Source organism: Equus przewalskii, chromosome 31 (genome assembly GCF_037783145.1).
Source record: "Equus przewalskii isolate Varuska chromosome 31, EquPr2, whole genome shotgun sequence".
NCBI classification, from domain to species: domain Eukaryota; kingdom Metazoa; phylum Chordata; class Mammalia; order Perissodactyla; family Equidae; genus Equus; species Equus przewalskii.
In genome coordinates this window covers 935,369-950,063 of record NC_091861.1, presented here as the reverse complement: position 1 = coordinate 950,063, position 14,695 = coordinate 935,369, and positions in this window count along the sequence as shown.

Sequence of the window (14,695 nt, the reverse complement as noted above, 5' to 3'; positions counted from 1 at the left end):
CTTTTGGGGCTTTGGTTGACGTTAAATAACCGGCATGTGGAAAAGGGAACAGATAGAACATTTCACAGGTGCTAAGGAGGGTGGGAGGGAGAAGGAGGAAAGAAGAAAAGGGCAAATTGCTTCTGGATATTAACTCACAGGATGTCTTTCCCCAGAGGGAACTTTTTCACAGGGACAACAGGTAGTTTCACCCACAACCAGGTATGAGGCATTTATCCTGATGCAACAGAAAAAAGGGAATAAAATCCGTAATAGCAGAGTATACCACAGACAGGTCCACTTGTCCCCAGTGCCATGAGCTCCACCATCCCTCAAGCTTCTTGGGGGTTGGCCCAGCTTAGAAATGGGGGACGGTCACTGCACACAACAGACACCTGTCTCATCAAACCCAAACGCTTCCACAGATCCGCTTGTTTATTCATTTAGTCAGTCAGCTAATTTTTATTGTCAATCCTTATCGCACCTTATGCTGTAGTTTTTATTATTATCCCCAATTCACAGATGAAAAAACTAAGGTTCAGGAAATTAAGTAATTTTCAAAAGGGCATCCAGGCAGTAAGTGGCAGAGCAAGATCTGAACCCAGAGTTGTCTGGGCATCAAAGTGAAGGAATAAACCAGAACTCTGGCTAGTTGTCTTCACGTCCTAAGGTATCAGCCTGGGAGGAGATGAGGGCTAAGTGTGGACCTTACCCCCACCCTGCGACACTTAAAGGAGAAACTGGAGACGGGTAGTTTCAAAGTTCTTCTCACTTGGGTCGCTTTCGTCAACTTTCCTTTCTACTAAAAACAAATTAAAATGAAATTCTACTTCCAAAAATCATGTTATGTGGATCAAATTTAGTTGTTGCTTTGCCGCCCAGAGAGATCACACAGAAACTACATCTGCGTGCCCCTCGTCCCCTCACTGCACGTCACTCCGACGTCGGCCCTGTCACCACTCAAGGTGGCACTTTCTTGGTCCTGTAAAGAATGTAATTTTCACTTGTCCCTGAAAAATCAATATGGAAAGGCTCTAATTCCCCAGATTTCGATTTTTCAATAAAAAAGTGAAAATGAAACTCTGCAAGAGTTGCAGCCAAAATGGTGCCCCTGCGCCAGCTGCAGTCTGGAGGGAGACTCACCCAGAGTTCCAGAGAAAAACACCAGCTTTGACTGTGCTCTCCTCTGAGGACAGTCAGCTAGGAAAGGGAGCCAGCTCGGGTGGGGAGCCCACGCGAGATTTAGCGGTACTCCTCCACGGGGAGAGTCTCACACCAAAGACATTTATCGCAAAATTCAGGCAGTCCTGGGGTGCTCCTGAGGGAGTGCGTATCAGAAAAGACCTGAACTTCGGAATCAAGACAGAAAAGAATTAAAACCCCATCTCTATCATATAATAGCAACTTTCCACTTTGCAGCTCTGATCATCCTATTTCCTCGACCCAAAGGAGGAGGAAGAAAGTCGAAGCCGTTGATTGAATTCTCAGGGTCGGTATGAGGAGCAGATGCAACGATCTATGGGAAAGCGCCAGCACGACGCTGGACTCAGAGTGGGCTTTCCGTAGGGTGCGTTTCCTGCTGGCCGGCCCCCACCTCCTCTTCCCCTATAACTTTACTACTTGGGCTGAACAGCTGAGAGCCTTCAGGAAGTGGTGTTGTCAGTGGAGGGCCACAGCGAACTATTGAGTTACCCACCCTGGGACCTCCTAATCTACCCATGCCGTTGACAGACTTAAAGAAGACGTCACTAGACTCTGCCACTAGACGCCCTCTAAAAGAAGACCACCAGAGTGCCCTGCCACCTCCTCCCATGCCTGTTTGGACACTGGGTGGCGAAAAAGAGAGCAGCACACCCCCAGCATGAGACCTGGTCCCGCAACGTGAGCCACCTCCCTTGCTGCGCTGTGCCCGCTGGCAGCTCCACCTGAGCCGAGAGCAGCGCCTGCCATCAGAAGCCTGAGTCCCAGGATTCAGGGTGCTGCCACGTGATCCTGGGTGGGTCCCATAGCTTCTGGGTGCTTCTGTGTCCTCAGCTGTCCAACAGGTTAGTAATTGTGAGGCGCTCTTTGACCCAGGGCAGCAAGGTTTAGCAAAGAGAAGCCACCTTAACATGTTCAATGATGGGACATGATGAGAGGAAATTTTTAAAAAACAACCCCACCTAGCATTGAAGTCTATTATGTCAAGCCTTTGCTTCTCCTTGTGCCCTGAAACAAGGGAAAGGAGATGTTTAAGGCCATGAAGATAACACACGCCTCCTCCTGGAGGTTCCCTGGTATCTCTGCTGAAGGTGGTCAGTCCTGTAAAAGGCTCTCACACCAACCCTAGTCGCTTCCAAACCTGTGACCTGGAGGCTGTGGGGACCAGGAGGGCAGAGGGAAGGAACAGAAGTAGAGGCTGGCTGTTTCAGGGAAACACACACAAGGTTTTAATGACTATCCGCCTGTCCCCACCGCCAGGTCCATCAGGACTGCATCCAGCAAGAAGGAGTAACTCTTCATAAACTGCTCTTATCAGAAAGTGACGGGATGGGTTCTAGAGAGGCACAAACAATTGATGCCAAGTACAATATACAAGCATTTCTCAATTTTTCTAGGAAATCAAAAATAAGTAAGCAAGCCCTCCTCCACATGTGGCAGGTGGATTGAATAGAGCCTATTCGGTTGATAAGTTCTTAAGAAGTGGGTTTGGGGAGGCTTTAAGACAGAGTTTTGTGGGCTAGGCATGGGGAGAGAGACCATTTGTCAATGGTGATGACAGACTTCCAGGGTGATAGTGCCACAGGCAAGGGAAGGTTCAGCTGAGACAAGAGCTGCCCGGAACACGCCTATGGAGTAGCCTATATATACGATCTCAACTGATAGAAGGAATTGGAGACAATCTGAAGATCCAGCAGGGAACCGGTTACATGCAGTGGAATATCATCTTTCCGCTGAAGGCTACTGAAAGTGACGTTAAACACTTACATATCTTGACATAGAAAACATCCTCAAAATACAGTCTTGGGTGAAGAAAGCAGTGTCTATAAAATGTGTACTGTGAACTCATTTATGTAAAAGGGAATCCACCCTTCCATGCTGTATTCGTGCATCAAGGTTGTTCCTAAAACGTGGTCACCAAATGTTGTCTGTGGTATTCTCAGGGGAGGAGATCTTGAGCGATCCATCGTTTCTCTTTCTTCCTTGTTCTCTTCTGTATTATTGGACTTTTCTTTTTCTTACAAGGAGCACTTACTTTAAAAAAAGGCATCATAAAAAAATCCATGTCTGTAAGAAGTAAGATTTCACCTTTTTATCCTAGTGAAAATTGGTGATTAAGCGGTGAGAAGAGCATTGAACATTTTCCTGATCTTCCAAGACATGCCGTGATTAACATAGAGAATAGAACCCTTTCTGATTTCCTAATATCATAAAATACTGGGGAGAAGGGACATTATGTAAGACACCATCAAAAGTATCTCTCGTGACTCTAAGACATCCTCTTTCCAAGCCTCTGGCAAAGAAAACTGACGCATATCTCCTAAGGGCTATTTTTGCATGGCCATTTCTTCTTTTTTTTTTTTTTGCCATTGAAACATGTATTGAGCATGTACAATATGTAAGACCTTCTGTCAGAAAGCCACCCCCTCATCTCTGGCTGGGCTTTGTTTCACGTCCAACACTCAAAATACTCATGGAGATCCCAGTGGAATAAGGCACCCACCAGGTCTTCTCGTCCATGGAGCAGGTCGGCATTGACCATGAGGCTCCTGAAACCTCTCATAATGCAGCCAGTTTGCAAAAGTCGTCCCTCCACCATGCTCATGTGCACAAGCTCAAGAGTCATGTGACTGTGGTTGTTCATGCAACATTCATTCATTCTTTATTTACCAAGTGCCCACTGTGCATCAGGATGGTGCTAGTGCTGGGTCTACTGCAGTGAACAAAATAAAAGTCTCTGCCCTCAGGGGCTTTTATTCGAGTCAGAGAAGCTGGACAATGGTCCCTCCCCTGGACACACACGCTTCAGGAGGCAGTAAGCGCTATGCAGAAAGACAAAACAGGGCAAAGGGGACAGTGACAGGGGGACTGGCGCTGGTTTAGATGGGAAAGCCCGCTCTGGTAAGATGACCTCTGAACAGAGGCCTGAGAAAAGTGAAGGACCAACCACAAGGACACCAGAGGGAAGAGCATGCCAGGCAAGGGAACCGCAGGAGCCAAAGGCCCTGCAGGAGAGTTTGTTCAGCGTATTCCAGGAACCACAAGAAGTTAGTGCAGCTGGACCCAGCAACCAAGAGGGCTGGGAGGGAAGGAGGTGAGCGAGAGGAGAGGCCAGGTCCCGCAGGGCCTCGTGGGCTGTCGTAAGCGCCTGGGGTTACATCTGAGCGAAAGGGAGACCCTCGGGGGGGTTTAAGCAGAGTTGCATGACCTGACATGATGGAGGATGCATTTTTATTCTTTTCAGAAACAGAATAGAGAAAAGAAGAGAGAAGATACCAAATGAGTAAAAAGAGACATAATTTTAAAAAGAAATGGAAATGAATGTATATGCCACCCAAAAGGACCAGGAACAGTGCTGTGGGTTTCCTCCTTTGCATAATAGTAATTAACCTTGTATGGATCTAACGTCTTTCTCCAAACGGGCTTACAAACAGCCGATGGTCTTGGAAAGCAGAACGTGCCACAAGGCAACAACAGGAGCTTTGAGCAAAGTGGTAAGTCCCTATGAGTAACAGGGCACTTGTCCCTCCTTCTTGGCCAGAGTTGAGGGCATCTCTCTCTCCTTTTTCTCTATCTACCTGAAAGATAAGAACGAGCAGGGCCAGCCCCATGGCTAGTGGTTAAGTTTGGTGCACTCTGCTTCAGTGGCCCAGGTTCGGTTCCCAGGCGCAGACCTACAGCACTTTGTCAGTGGCTGTGCTGTGGCAGTGGCTCACGTACAAAAAGAGGAAGAACGTAACAGTGGATATTAGCTCAGGGTGAATCTGCCTCAGCTAAAAAAAAAAAATGAACCCACGCTGCATGGTGGGCATGTGCAAAAGGTAACAAGCTGCTGCTCTCTTTTATGAAGGTCAAACCCATCAGCCCTGCCCTGTCTGATTTTTAGCACTACACTAATTTAAAATATATTAATAATGAGTATCAGTAAAATGAATAATAGCTAATATGTACTAGGTGTTGTGCTTTACAAATGTTTATAAATATTACTAACTTAATTCTTATAAGAACACTTAGATGTTATTATTACTCCCATTTTACTGTTCAGAAAACGGAGATCCGAGAAGGCTTAAAAAAACCTTGCACACAGTTGCACAGGTTGGCTAGTGCAGAGCTGGAATCCAAACCCATTTCTGTTTGAATGTAAATCCTGTGTTCTTAGCCAATGAGCCACACTGCCCCTCACATGGCACTGTCCACGGAGAAGCACACAGTGCCGGACTCCAGCAGGGATGGACAAGCGTGACTCCCAGGTCCTCAGTTTAAAGGCTAGCAGGAGCCCTGACCGACACAGAGACAGAGCAGAGAAGGACGTCCTCGAGAGGGAGGCCCGGCCGTGGACACAGGCGCAGCCAGGCCCAGAAGCCTGCAGGGACCAGGTGAGCGTGGCCACAGCTTCAAGGTGACATCCTCACTCAGCTGAGTTCCCCGCTCCGAGAAGTCTGGGGCCTGGGAAGGCCAGCCCTCAAGTTGACTTTTCTTGGCGGCTGCCACCTCCTGAGCACTTAGGATGGGCCAACGCTCTGCTAGGTGCTTGGGACATGTGAGCGTGTCTCGTCCTCACTGCTCTCTGAGGTCGCCTCCCCATCCTACACTCGTGCAAGCTAAGGTGGCCGAGGTCTTACAGTTCACAGGTGGAACAACTATGGCCGCGTGCAGGTTGATTCAAAAACCAGTGTCTTAGTCATGACTCGTACTTCATAATTTCTAGGCACTTGGAGAATTTCTCCACTTTTGCCCCAGGACCCATATTTATGTATTACCCTTAAGGAGACCATCCTTTTTGTAGACACGAGCTCAAAGGAAAGCTGGCACCTAAAATTCCCCGTCATGGACCTGAGAGTGAGGTAGCACTGTGTGTGTGCTTGTGTGTGTGTGTGTGAGACAGAGAGAGAGAGAGCGAAGAGAGGGGGGGGGGGGACTGAGTCGGGGGGAGAATCCTCTAGCAGGCCCTGAGAGTCAGACAGAGCCCGCACCTCAGGCCTCACCCTCCAGCAGTGCACACAGAACACAGAGGAGAGGGGTTTGGAGCTGCAGTCCCCATCTGAGTTCCTGCCACTGTTTGCAGAACCACCTGGCAAAGTCACTCTCAGAACAAAGCTTTTGCTCAAAGCGCCCTCAGGCTGGGCAGGCGTGTCTGAGGCGGGGCTTCCCCACAGAGCTGCGGCCCGTGCAGGCAGCAGCTGTATCAGGCCCTCAGGGACTGCCTCTCTGCCCGCCTCCCTCTCTCGGGCCTCATGCTGTTGCCCACTCTTGGCACATGTCCACCACAGCAGGCTCGTGTCACATCGGGAGCCGTCAGTCTGGGCAGATGGGCTCGGCTCTCTAGGTTCCTTCTGAGGGGTCTCACTCCACCACTGGAGGCTCATGGGAGGCTGTTGGTGATGGTGAAACCAGGCAAGATGCCAGCAAATGATGCTCCAGCTGGCCAGGCCTCACACCAAAGAAATCTGAGAGCCCCTTTCACCCGTACACTCTCCTTCTGACCTGCAGGATGAGGGCACCTTAACTTCCAGCCTTCGAAGCACATCCAACAATCATTTATTAAGCACCTGCAAGTCCCATTTTGTTGTTGTTGTTGTTTTAGATGTAAAAGATTTTCCCAATTCACATTGGTGTGTGATCTGGTTTGCTAGAGTGGGTATCTGGAAACGTTAGTTTGTTTGAGTCAGGCTAAGTCAAATTGATGTGAACATTTAAAAAGTTCCCTGCCCATTATAGAAGCACACAGACAAACAAGCTCACTCTTTATGTAAGAGGGAATCCACACATCTAAGCCGGACGCACGCATAGAGACATATCCTGAAAGATGTTCACCAAAATGTCACCTGTAGCTTTCTTCAGAGCCTGAGATCTTGAGTAGTTTTTCCTCTTTGCCCCTTGATCTCTTCTGTGTTATTTGGGAAGAGACTAGAGGGAGAAAGATAAACAACCCGTGGCCCCGTCCTCAAGGAGTTGCTGATCTAAGGTAACATCTTTGTTACCTTAGCAATTCAGCAACTCGTAGTGAAGGGCCGTCACCTGTTCACTGCTTTCAGAACTTTCACAGGTAACTCCTGCTGGAGGGAACCTGAGCACCTGACAGAACCTACCGACAGCGACAGAATCTTTCTCCTTAGAATCCAGACAAATTTTGCATTATAATCTACAATATATTATTTAAGCATAAAAATGCTCTTGGTTATTTATCATCAAGCCAATTAATGCTCCAGGAAAATACTCTAGGTTTGTCCTGTGCCTCTCCGTGTAGACTGTCAGGGTTTCTAGGACTCAGGCCTCGAGGGGCAGCAAGGAGGTGACAGTGGGTCCAGAGCACAGCTCCATAGACTTTCAGACTCTGCTAGCCTCCTCCTGTGGTGTTTTCCCTGGAAAGTGATGCAGGGCTCTTCAAACCTGGAAGTGCTGGTCAGGTCAGCTTGAAATGGGCTTACTTAAAATGTATCAGAATTCTTCAACTAGCACTGCTTGTGAAACAACTTGCAGGTTCTAGAAAGTTCTGCTGCATTAATAATTCCACTTTGATGAGATTCTACAGATACCTTAGACATGGTTTTGGCCCCTTGGACTAAGGATTTATACTTCTTGGCTTTTGTTCTATTTTCCAGCTTTTTCAGGACTTGAAAAACCTGTTTGACCAGTCCTGTGACCAGAATCCTTAAGCCCTTGTGACCCAGATGAGCCACCTTGAGTCTAACAGCTGACACCACTGACAGACGGCCAAGACAGAGCACACGCGGCTGTCGACTTCAGCTTTCATCAGACTTACGGTCAACGCATAGCGCCATACTGCGTGCTTCAAGGACTTCAGGAAGAGCCAACCGCCCTCCACGCTCAGGTGACACTCATCACACTTTGGGGTCATTCTCGTAGTCAATAGAGATAAAGATGTTTATTGAATGTCCATAAAACATTCTGGTTTACTTTCTAGTTCTCATCTTATATCCAACAGCGTGGTTTAATTGTTTAAGTTGAAAAAGATTGGCTTTGGCCCATATACGCTGGGGAATGAGTCAGGCATGATAACTTATGGACTTAGACACAAATAATCACTCCAGTGGAGTACAGCTTAAGATGCTGAGCATCTCGGGGCCAGCAGACTTCCTTTGTGAACGGTGAGGTGCCTGTGAAGACTCTTGAAACATACGTGGGGACTTCTGATGCTGTCCTTAGACTTTTCCTCTATCTGACATGTGGCCAAGGTCATGCCAGATAAATGAAAGTAATACAACCTTTCTTTGGGTGCCCAATACGAAGGGCTGTGGCAACAATGGAGAGAGCAAAGAAACTAAGCAGAATTATTGCAGTCAACTTGCTTTTTTTCATTAAGGTGGCGATACTAGAAGGATGAAGTAACAGTGTCAAAAGCACAGAACTGTTGCTCCTTACACACTTGAAATAGTGATATCTGGAATCACCTGGTCTGAAAAGAAAAAAAAAAGGAGCAGTAAAAATTTCCTTTAAATTGGATTTTTAGGGCTGAAAATGTGCTGTTTTCTAGAAGTAGCCACTAACAAATTACTAAGTGACTCAGGCTCAGGTTTTCTGGAAGAACTTTTCTTTGGATCAGTATCAGTTATGAATACATTTGCGTATAAGCAAAAGCAAACATTGCTATAGCAACTTAGAAAAGCAGGGCTTTATTTCTCTCACACGACCAGGTGCAGAGGTTGCAGTCCAGGGCAGGTGCACTAACTCGGTGATGCTCTCAGGCACCCAGGCCTTCTCCACCTTTCTACCCCTCACTCCATTCTTAACACAGTCAGGCCCTCACACTCGCTTGTTGACTATTACCTGTGTCTTCGACATCTGCATTCGGGGGGTTGTCGGGAGAGACAACAAAAGATAGAAAGAGGCTTTCTTTTGGGAAAGCTTAGCCTTTTTATTGAAAACGTACATGCTCCCAAGGACTTCTCACATCTCATTGACCAGACTGCCAAGAGGATTCCACCAGCTGTGACAGAGGCTGAGAAAAAGAGTGTTCGTCCGCCATACTGCTATCCCAAGCAAAATCGGAGCTCTCTACGTAAGGAAGACTGACAAAGACATAGATGTTGGGGAAACAATCAGGAGTATCTGCTACAGCAGCTGGGAGCTGGCGTCTGGATCTGCAATTTTGGTACCTGTATATTACCTGTATATAAGCCAGGATCAATCCTAGCAAACGTAATTTCAGCGGTTGTCTACAAGGTTCACGGCCAATCCATGCCTACAGTGACACGACATGTGAGCAAAGGCACAGAGCCCAAGATCTGTGATGTCTGGGCCTTGAATGAGAGAAAGAATGAGATTCCAGCAGTATCCTCTAATTCCGTTCTAATGGTGCATCATGAAATCATTAGCATGTGTTCCAATAAGGTGGCTCATTCCTATGGCTCATGCTTGGATACACGAGCTCTCATTTAGGGCCAAGTAGAGGAAGAGATTCCTTTTCTCTCTCACTTTTCTTTTCCTTCATGCTGAATGTTACACAAGGCTACTTAAATTCCCTTTTTCCAATGATTTAAGCAATTGACTACACCTCTCAGTACTTTCTCCTTGTTCTCAATCTTTTGAAACATTTGTACTCTCATGACCTGCTTAAAGAACTATCTAGAATTCTGCCTTAGCATTGCTTGTCATCTGTCTGCTCGAGGAGATTCCTGCCCAGGACCTGTTGAATCAGTCGACTTCTGAACAAGCTAGGTTTAAGGTTCAACATTCACATTTTTCAAGATCATTATTGGCATCTAAAAACACTATCTTACGAATTATTCAAAGTTCATGATTTACTAATAGCTGGTGGTATTATTTTAAATTTATGGAAGGCGGAACAGTATCAGTCATAAATCCAAGTAGTGAGTTACTTCTCAAATAATAACCTTACACAATCAAATTGTATTTGGCTTATACTTGGTTATGATCTCCAGATCATATAAATGTACTCCTTTATAGAACCAGTCACATTTCTGTCTTGAAAGTAGGATACTGTGGGTTTTTATTCTAAATACACAAAATTCACAGGTGAGAGAAAACATGGCTATTAAAAGAAGGAGAGATGAAAATTGAATTCCTTCTACTAAAACTAAACAAGCCAGGCAGTTAAGAACACTTAGCAGGATGTGAATGGTCATCTTGTGTTAACATTTGCCCTCAGTTTATAGTTGTGGTGTTTCTTCATTATGTAAGAAAGAAATTCACTCATTCTTGGCGAAGGACAATCTTTTCCAGAACAAATGAAAATATCTTCACAAAAATGTAAATATGAGAGAATGAGATATTTGAAATCCTGGCTCCTCCCTGCCCTGAAAAAAGCAGAACCAGCAGTAAGCGGTGAACGCAGGCTTCGAGTCCAAGTTGTCTCCATCCAGAGCCCATGCCCTTCACTCGGATCCACGACAGGGTTCCCACCGGCAACACTGCATGCCAGCACTAAGACAAAAGGGAACTCTGCATATGCCGCGTACTGATGGGGAGCCACCTGACCCTGTTCTGGGGAGAAAGGGAAAGAGTTGTTTGAACTGGAGAGCCCAGACCACCCCCACCTGGGTGAAGGAGAGTGGCTCCCACCCAACAACTCATGGAATGGAGGAGCAAATAGAGGAAAAGCAACACGAAAGCTTAAGTGTAAAAAGGCCGATCAATGAAACTGCTTTCTCATGTGTGAGCAACAGAGCTATAAAAAGAACTTTCCAGCTTTTCAGTCAAACCTCTGCAGTATCTCTACCCAAGAAACGGTCTCAACATTAACCTCTCAACTTCTTATTTAAGGCCAGTTTTCATTCAAAAGTGTCATTTTACCGGATCTCAGATGAGAAGGAGCCCGCCCCTAGCCACCAGCCAAGTTCAGCTGGACAATCCAACATATACACGGAGCTCAAGAAATCTTCACAAAAAAGAAGCTCCATCACCAGCCTGTATTTCAGAAGTAGCAATCACATATCCAGCCAAAGTGAAATTAGGAAATTTGCATGTCATTTATTAATATCCTTCTTGTCTGTCAAGCAGCCTTCAGAAACATGTGTTCCTCCTTTAGAAAGAGGAAAGTGTGATGGGGTGTTCTCACACAGGATCCCAGACCAGTCTGTGTTTCTCCACAAGGGTATGGAGTATCCACAAGAAGGACGCTGGCCAGCAGTACATTCTCCTCTCTCTCCTAATGCTCAGGACGTTCTTTCCTACAAACAGCGACGTGTATCTTGTCTTCAGGATAGTCTCCTCCCCAGCATAATCTAGCTTGAAATCAAAAGGGTCTTTAAACGCTCCAAGATGCCTGGATGTTAGATTAGGAAATTGTTGACTCGTTAGGTGGGATAATGATAATGTGGTTCTGGAAGAAAATGTCTTCATAGTTTTGGAGATGAGCAGTGAAATATTTAGAGATGAAATGTGGTGGTATATTTCTTATTTACTTTAAAATACTTCAGTGAAACTTTTAAAAAATAGATAAAATAAATATGGTAAAATGCTAACCACTGTAGTATCCAGGAAATGGGTTGGTAAGTGTCCATTACACGTTTCTCTCTACTGTTTTGTGTGTTTGGATATTTTCTTAATGAAAGAACAAAAACTCCAGGATGGCCCCTGCCTGCAGGTTCCTTGATCTCCTGCATCAGAGCAGTCCCAGCCTCCTCAGCATTCCTTGCTGCTGGCCCTCTCCCCTTGAGCTCTGAGTCTGGGTTGCCCAGGACCCAGACATTCACAGCCAGTGGGGGTTTCATGGTAATTCTAACTAACGTTCACGGCACCTTCTCTACGTGCCAGGCAGCATTCTAAGCACTTCGCATGAATTACGTCATTGGATCCTCACAGCCCTATGTGGAGGCTGAATCAGCTACTGTTATCCCCATTTTACTGAGGTGAAAACTGAGACCCAGAGTTGTTAATGTGGCCAAGGCCACTCAGCTTCAGTGGCACAGCTAGATTTTCAGTCCAGGCAGTTAATTACTGGGGTAAAGAGCCTCGCGGGGCTCATGACCTGCGGTCATAGTGCTCCTCTTAGAAAGGCGTTGATGGTGTTTTATGGTGTAGGCCACTTCACCGCCTTACGTGAAATTGACTAAACCCTAGCAGCACTCTTTCTGTGTGAATAAAGGTGAGTTGCAATTGTTCCTTCTTTTCTGCATTTCTCTCAGAGGCCAAGTCAGTGCCTGGTACCTAACAGACACTTGATGATTGTTGATTGATTGATTTACTATAAGGTAATCACCTAGAAGAGAAGGTCAAGGACAGCACTAGGCCGCCAGCACTCCTCCAAGCCTTAGCCTTTGGCTCCTCTGTCCCCATTATTCAAGTATGGGCAGATATAGCCCTCAGCAGGAGATAACCCTCTTTAGAGGTGTTCTGAATCCACTTCTGACACTGACCTTGGCTTCTGCCTGCTGGACGGAATCACTACTAGAAATGACAATGAAGAACTTGGTGCACAGCTATACATGTACCCGCGGAACCCAGCTGAAACCATACCTACATACATATACACATCTATGTTTGCCTCTATCTCTCTATCAATCATCTATCAGCATGTGAGTAATTTTTATCATTAGAAGTCAGAGAAAAGCTAACATAGCTTACAGTGAACTGGTTTATCTAGACGTAACAAAGTTTGCATTCACCTCTGCTTCTTTATGTTAGGAAAACACACTTCAGTGGGTCCTTCAGTCAGGCAGCGGTATAGCAGAGATCCGGTTCCAGAACAGGAAGGTCAAATGCTGTGCATAATCATGTAAAAGGTTGTTCATGGTGGGCACATTTTGCTCTTACTTTCCTAAAAAAGGGCTTAGATTATACAGTCTCTGAAAATTATTTTCTGTTCTTGGTTGATAGGCTTTAAAATTTATCTTCCAAGCGCTGGCTAGCAGGAGATAGGGAGCAGAGACTGGGAGGACGTAGGAAGCCAATCATCATTTCAGGCAGGCAAGATTCCCCCACAAAGAGACCAGACAGGGGTTGCTGAAGCCCATCTTGACCTTCCACAAGAGCCCCACAGGCAGGATTATCAAAAACTGGATAGCCCGGTCATTGTATCATGAAGGCTGTTTCAGGAGAAGTCCAAAGCTAAGGCCAGACTTCTCAGGTAGCACGTGGGTCCCCTCTGCGGGACAGTGTATTTGCTCTCACTGTCATCCATGTTGAGAAGCAGTCTGTCCTGACACAGGGGTGAGCACCTAGAAGGTGGGCTTCAGTTTGAGGGAAGGTGGTCACTAATACCCTGGACCTTGAGGACTAAAGTTTTGACTCTGGGTAGGAGAGACATGCGCAAGGTTTCTCCCAGTGACTGAGGTAAGATGGCCCCAGGAACTTAGCCATAGGCTGGGGAACTGGAGAGAGATTTCTAAGGAGGCTAGTCTCTTTGGATGGCTATGGCTACTGACAGGCGCAAAGCACAACATGGGCAGTCGGAGGACCACACCAGGCTCCTAGGGCTGCCAGGGAGCTGCCCTCACTGAAATACCAATCTTCTCTGGCCACACAATTGGTCAACTACCCTCTGTGTGACCTCACAACCTGGGAAGTCCTGGGAAGTTGATTGCATTGGCAGGCATGCCTGGCCTCTCTAAATCCTGTGCCTGGTGTCTCACAGAAGTACCCAGCAGCTTTCAAGTGGTTTAAAACACATATTTCTGTTGCTTTTCCACAAGTGCTTCAAATCACTGGTAATCAGAGAAACATAAACTATAACAACGAAATAACCTTTTTCTTCTATTGGGGTTGCAAAAGTTTAAAAAAATAACAACCAGTGTTTACATAGGTTGAATTCCTTTTTTCGTCCTGCCCCAAACCCTAAACAACACCAAAGAGAGAAAGAGGAGAAATAGTCCATAGTTACCGTTGTATTTTACATAATAATCATGTCGTCAGCATCAATGAAAGTAAACATCAACAGGGCTGTGAGAACTCTGGAACAGAAAGCCATCTGATTTATGTATTTATTAGCTAACTCATTCATTCAGGAATATGTTGGACATCTCAGAGGCACACAGAGTGAGGAAGGAAAGCAGACACCTATCAAACGCCGAGTGGGAGTGGGGATTGAGCCAGGTGGCCAGAAGAACTATTCTGTGAGGTTGGGTAACAAAGAGACGGTGAATAACTCGCCTACGTCATCCAGCTAAGGAAATCTTTGCTAGAGGCTCTGTGAGATGGAAAGATGCAGAAGGCCCCCACCCTCTTGGGGCTTCCCATCTGGAGGGGGAAGAAACAAGCACCAGGTAACCCCAACGTGAACACTCTGGGTCCTGAAGCTGGAGTCATCGCCCAGGCCCACTCCAGGGAGTTCAAGGAGAGGAGGTTTATTCTGGTGGAGGTGAGGCTGTGCCCGAAAGGCTTCTCGGAGAAGCATTTGAACTGACCCTTTTAGGAGGGACATCAACAGATGAGGGCAGGGAAAGGAGAAGAGCGGAGCATTCTAGGGTCGGAGACTTTCTTGGCTAAGTTAGTAAAGAAGAAAGGGCCTAGGCATGCTTGGGAAAAACTACCAATAAAGAAACAAACCAGCAAATACACCCAACCTAGATCTTCACAGCCCTTCAAAAATTCTGGT